The following is a 6,272-nucleotide window of genomic DNA, read 5'->3' on the forward strand; positions in this document are numbered from 1 at the left end:
TAAGATGAGACTCACCTGTATAAGAATGTAAGAATGGTCATACTGGGTCAGATCAATGATCCATCTAGCCCAGTGTCCTGTCTTCTGACAGTGGCCAGTGCCAGATGATTCAGACGGAATGAAGCGAATAGGGCAATATCGAGTGACCAGTCCTCTGTCATCCAGTCCCAGTTTCTGGCAGTCAAAGGTTTAGCCACACCCAGAGCATGGGTTTACATCCCTGACCATCTTGGCAAACAGCCATTGATGGATTTATCCTCCATGAATTCTAATTCTTTCTTGAACCCAGTTATTCTTTTGGCCTTCACATCCCCTGGCAATGAATTCCACATATTGACTGTGTGTTGTGTGAAGTACCTCCTTTTGTTTGTTTTAAACTTGTTGCCTGTTAATTTCATTGGGCAACACTTGATTCTTGTGTTACGTGAAGAAGTAAATAACACTTCCCTATTCACTTTCTCCATACAATTCATGATTTTATAGACCTCTATTATGTACCCAGTCATCTTTTTTCTAAACTGAAGAGTCCCAGTCTTTTTAATCTCTCCTTATATGGAAGCTGTTCCATACCCCTAATAATTTTTGTTCCCTTCTCTGCACTTTTCCAATTCTAATACATCTTTTTAGAGCTTGGATGACCAGAACTGCACACAGTATTCAAGGTGTGGGTGTACCATGGATGTATATAGTGGCATTGTGATATTTTCTGTCTTATTATCTGTCCCTTTCCTAATGGTTCCTAACATTGTTAGCTTTTTTGCCTGCTGCTGCACACAAGCAGATGTTTTCAGAGAACTATCCACAACTCCAAGATCTCTTTCTTGAGTGGTAACAGCTAATTTAGAACCCATCATTTTGCCTATATAGAAGTGATAATTTTTTCCAATATGCATTACTTTGCATTTATCAACACTGAATTTCATCTGCCATTTTGTGAGAACCCTTTGTAATTCTTTAAATTAGCTTTGGACTTAACTATCTTGAGTAATTTAGTATCATCTACAAAACTTTGCCACCTCACTCTTTACCCCCTTTTCCAGATCATTTATGAATACGTTAGCATCCCCAAGGATCTGTATTGGGACCTATGCTGTTCACTTACCTCTCTCCACTAAAAAAAGACAATTACCTTTTCCGTAACTGGTGTTCTTTGACATGTGTTGCTCATGTTCATTCCATATTAGATGTGTGCACTTGCCACATGCACCAGTGCCAGAAGTTTTCCCCTCAGCAGTATCCGTAGGGAACCGGCTCTGGCACCCTCTGGAGTGGCGCATGCATGGCATGGTATAAGGGGCCCTGCTGGCTCCCCCCACCCTCAGTTCCTTCTTGCCGGAAACTCGGACAGTGGGGAAGGAGAGCAGGTCATGGAATGGACATGAGCAACACATCTCGAAGAACACCAGTTACGAAAAAGGAACTGTCTTTTCTTCGAGTGCTTGCTCATGTCCATTCCATTTTAGGTGACTCCAAAGCAGTACCCCTGGAGGTGGGTAGGAGTTCACGGACGTGTAGATTGCAACACAGCTCTGCCAAACCCAGCGTCATCCCTGGCCTGCTGAGTGATGGCATAATGAGCGGTAAACGTGTGGACTGAGGACCACGTTGCAGCTCTACAGATATCCTGGATAGGGATGTGCACCAGGAAGGCTGTCGAAGATGCCTGAGCTCTCGTTGAGAGGGCTCTGACAATCGGCGGCGGCGGAATCCCCGCCAGGTCGTAACAGGTCCTTATGCATGAGGTGATCCAATTGGAAATCCTCTGCGAGGACACCAGGTGACCCTTCATCCTATCCGCTGTAGTGATGAAGAGTTGAGTCGATTTATGGAAAGGCTTGGTATGTTCTAAGTAAAAAGCCAAGGCCCTCTGGATGTCCAGGGCGTGAAGAAGCCTCTCTTCACTGGTCTTCTGCGGTTTGGGACAGAACACCGGGAGGAAGATGTCCTGGCTCATATGGAAGGTGGAGACCACCTTTGGCAGGAAGGCCGGGTGGGGCCGCAACTGAACCTTATCTTTGTAGGATACCATGTATGGCGGGGTCTGAGGTCAATTTCTGAGACCCGTCTCGCCGACATCACCACCACCAGGAATGTGACCTTCCATGACAGATAGGAAAGGGAGCAGGACCCCAGCGGTTCAAAGGGCGGGCCAGTGAGCTTAGAGAGGACCAAGTTAAGATCCCACTGCAGAATGGGAACCCACACATGTGGGAAGAGTTTCCCCAGCCCTCTCAAGAATCTGACCATCGTGTCATGGGACAACACCGTCTGTCCTTGGATTGGCGGGTGAAAAGCGGAGATGCACTCTAATGGAAGTATGTGCCAGGCCCTGGTTCCTCAAATGGAGCAGGTAGTTCAGGACAGCCTATACGGAGGGAGAGATGCCCCATTCGGACGCCAAGCGGGAAAACCTCGTCCACTTGGCCAGGTAAGTCAGTCAAGTTGAGGGCTTCCTACTTTCCAGGAGGACCTGTTGGACTCCTTCCGAACAGGTCCACTCCTCTGGGTTCAGCCATGCAGCATCCATGCCGAGAGATGGAGGGACCCGAGGTTGGGGTGTAAGAGCCGACCATGGTCCTGCAACAGCAGGTCCGGTCGGTTGGGCAGGGGCCAGGGAGGGGCCACTGACAGGCTCATGAGCGTGCCGAACCAATGCTGGCAAGGCCACGCACGGGTGATCATGATAGCCCACGCCTGGTCTCTCTTGATCTTTGCCAGGGCCCTGCTACTGAGTGCAATCGGAGGGAACGCGTACATCAGGCTCCCTGATCACCACAGAAGGAAGGCATCAGGCAGGAGTCCTTGCTCAGACCATGTTGAGAACAAAACCGGAGGCATTTCCTGTTCTGACTGGTAGCAAACAGGTCCACTTGGGGAGTTCCCCACCTTTGGAGGATCATGCAGGCTACCACTGTATGGAGCAACCACTCATGGTGAGAGGAGAAGTCACTGCTGAGCTGGTCTGTTACGTATTGCTGATGCCGGGAAGGTGACAAGCTTCCTGGTGGATTTTGTGGTTGATGCAGAAGTCCCACAGATGGAGCTCGCTCCCCCTTGCCTGTCGATGTAGAACATCGAGGCCATGTTGTCCATCAGGACTCGTACCACCCTGCCCGATAGGTGGGGCAAGAAGACTCCACATGCCAGCCGGACTGTTTGGAACTCTTTGATGTTTATGTGTAACCACGCCTCCTCTGGGGACCACATCCCTGGTGTCTGGAGGTTGCTGAGATGTGCGCCCCAGCCGAGGTCCGAGGCGTCCAACACCAACTCGATGGAGTGAGGAGGGCTGTCGAACGGAACCCCTTCTAGGACTGTCCTGTGGTCGGTCCACCATCTCAGTGAGGTAAATATTGCCAAAGGAATGGTAACGATCTTCTCCAGGGGGTCTCAGGACTGGGAATAGACCGTCGCCAGCCATCGTTGCAGGGGCCGCATCTGAAGCCTGGCATGGTGGACCACATAAGTGCACGCTGCCATGTGGCCCAGAAGGCGCAGTCAGACCCTGGCTGTAATCAGAGGGAACGCGGAGACTTCCACAATGAGGCTTGCCATCGTGTGGAACCTTTCCAGCGGCAGGAACGCTCTGGCGCAGGTAGAGTCGAGGACTGCGCCGATGAACTCCATCGTCTGCACTGGCACTAACGTCGATTTTTTGTCGTTCACCAGTAGGCCCAGAGAGTGGCACGTGGGTTGAAGTACCGCAACATCCCTTCAGATTTGAGATCTGGAACCACCCTTGATGAGCCAGTCATCGAGGTACGGATAGATCTGGATACCCCAGCGCCTGAGATAAGCCACCACCACCACCGACATGCACTTGGTAAATACTCTCGGTGCTGTCACCAAGCTGAACAAGAGGACTGTAAACTGGTAGTGGTGGGACCCCACCGTAAACCGGAGGAAGCATCTGTGTCCACGAAAGATTGCTATGTGGATATATGCATCCTTCAAGTCGAGGGCAGCATACCAGTCTCCCGGATCCAGGGAGGGGATAACAGAAGCCAGAGAGACCATGCGGAACTTTAGCAGCTGTAGGTACTTGTTGAGGTCTCGCAAGTCCAGGATGGGCTGTAAATCACCCTTGGCCTTTGGGATTAAAAAGTACCAGGAATAGAACCCCTTGTTCCTGTACTCGAGAGGAACTTCTTCCACCACACCCAGCTGTAGTAACCCCTTTACCTCCTGCATCAGGAGACTCTCGTGAGAGGGGTCCCTGAAGAGGGACAGGGAAGGCGGGTGGGAAGGGGGGGTAGAAAGGAACTAGAGGGTATAACCCCGTTCCACTATGCTGAGGACCCAGCGGTCCGAAGTTATAGCGGTCCACGCCAGGAGGAAAGGGGAAAGGCTGTCAGAGAACACTGAAAGATGGATCCGGGGAATAGTCTGGTAGGTCACCCTCGGGCGCACCCTTAAAATGACCGTTTGGCCCCTTGCTTATTACAGGTTGAGCCCGACTGGGCTGAGGATGGAGGTGGGTGGCTCAGGTGGTGCTTGTAACCCTTGGCTCGTTTATGGGGCTGGCCCTGAGGCTACTGCGGTTTGAACCGTTTACATGCTGGGGGTGGGATGTAGAGACCCAGGGTTTTCAGGGTGGTGTGGGAGTCCTTGAGGCCATGCAACTTGCTGTCTGTTTGCTCTGCAAATATGGCCCCACCATCGAAGGGCAGGTCCTGCAATGACTGCTGGGCCTCAGTTGACAGCCAAGAGAGGAGCAGCCAAGAGACTCGCTGCACAGAGATAGCGGAAGCCCTGGTGCGGGCATCAGCATCAGCATCAGCTTCCGCCGCCGCCTGGAGGTCCGCCCTGGCCGCAGTCGTGCCTTCATCAAGGATCACTTGGAACTCCTTCTTGGAAGCCTCGGAGAGCGACCCTTCGAACTTGGCCATGGCTTACCACATATTAAAGTCATATCGGCCAAGGAGGGGTTGGTGGTTAGCCACTCTCAGCTGAAGGCTGGAAGACGAATAAACCTTAGTCCAAAGAGATCTAGCCTCCTCGAGTCTTTATTTATGGGAGTGGCCCCGGGTTGTCCTTGCCTCTCCTTGTGGTTAACAGCCTCAACCACAAGGGAATTAGGGGCTGGCTGGGAGTATAAGTACTTGTGCCCTTTGGTCGGCATGAAGTACTTGTGTCCGGCCCTTTTACAGATAGGGGCCAGGGAAGAGGGGGTCTGCCACAGGGCATTAGTGATTCTGGAAACCCCTTCACAAAGGGTTAGAGCCACCCTGGCAAGAGCAGAGGAACAGAGGACATTAAACAGAGAGTCTGAAGGCTCTTCCAGTTCCTCTGCCTGAATCCCCAGGTTAGAAGCGACCCTCTTCAAAAGTTCCTGGTGCGCTTTGTCATCATCCTGAGGAACTGGGTAGGGGGCCCCGTGATAGCCTCATCTGGCAACGATGAGGACAATGCCAGTGCCGCAGGAACCTCCACGTCCATTGCTGGTCCAGAAGCTTACTCCCCTGGGTCCTCCTTAGGGTGACCAGACAGCAAGTGTGAAAAATTTGGACAGGGGGTGGGGGGTAATAGGAGCCTATATACGAAAAAGACCCCAAAATTGGGACTGTCCCTATAAAATCAGGACATCTGGTCACCCTAGTCCTCCTGGAGCTGTGGGGTCTTACCCCCCTAAGTCTTCAGCTGTTGGCCTCTCCGAGGTGCCCGACACCGATCAGGCAGCCTGGGAAGGTTGAGTGAATCCCCAAAGGTTCCATTGATACCATGGCGTCAGCCACTGCGCTTGGGGCCATGAGACAGGTTTTGTTGCTGATAATGTAGATGGCACTGCCGGTACCGGGGCTTGTCCCACGGGCAGGGAACCTCGCTCCAAGCCAGAGCTACCAGTGGAGCGATCGGTACCGGGTGATCAAGATCGGGCTGAGCGGTGGCTCTTGTCCAACCAGTGATGGACTCTGTGTCCCAAAATTGACCTGTCTGAGACTGTCTTGGTTGGGCTCTTGGGGACTGACGGCGTTCGGCAGATCTGCGTTGGATACCCGGCAATCCATGCCTCACTCTACTCAACCGGTACCAGGATGTCGAATGGGACCTGAAGATACTATGGGCCAGTTGCTGGGAGGATTGTCCTGAGTAGGGCGACCCCCTTCTTGGAGACAGGTGATGACGGCCCAGCAATCGGCAGTCTCTGGTGTCCGATTGGTCCCGGGAGTTCTTGGTGTTGGGACCAGAGAGGGCTCCACTGAGCCTGCCTCTCTAGTCCTGAGGCATGACGGCTTCGGGTGGGCGAATGCTGGCGGGACGTCCCTCACAAT

Source organism: Terrapene carolina, unplaced genomic scaffold, assembly GCF_002925995.2.
Source record: "Terrapene carolina triunguis isolate 2854851 unplaced genomic scaffold, T_m_triunguis-2.0 Scaffold96, whole genome shotgun sequence".
In the NCBI taxonomy this organism is placed as follows: Eukaryota; Metazoa; Chordata; order Testudines; family Emydidae; genus Terrapene; species Terrapene triunguis.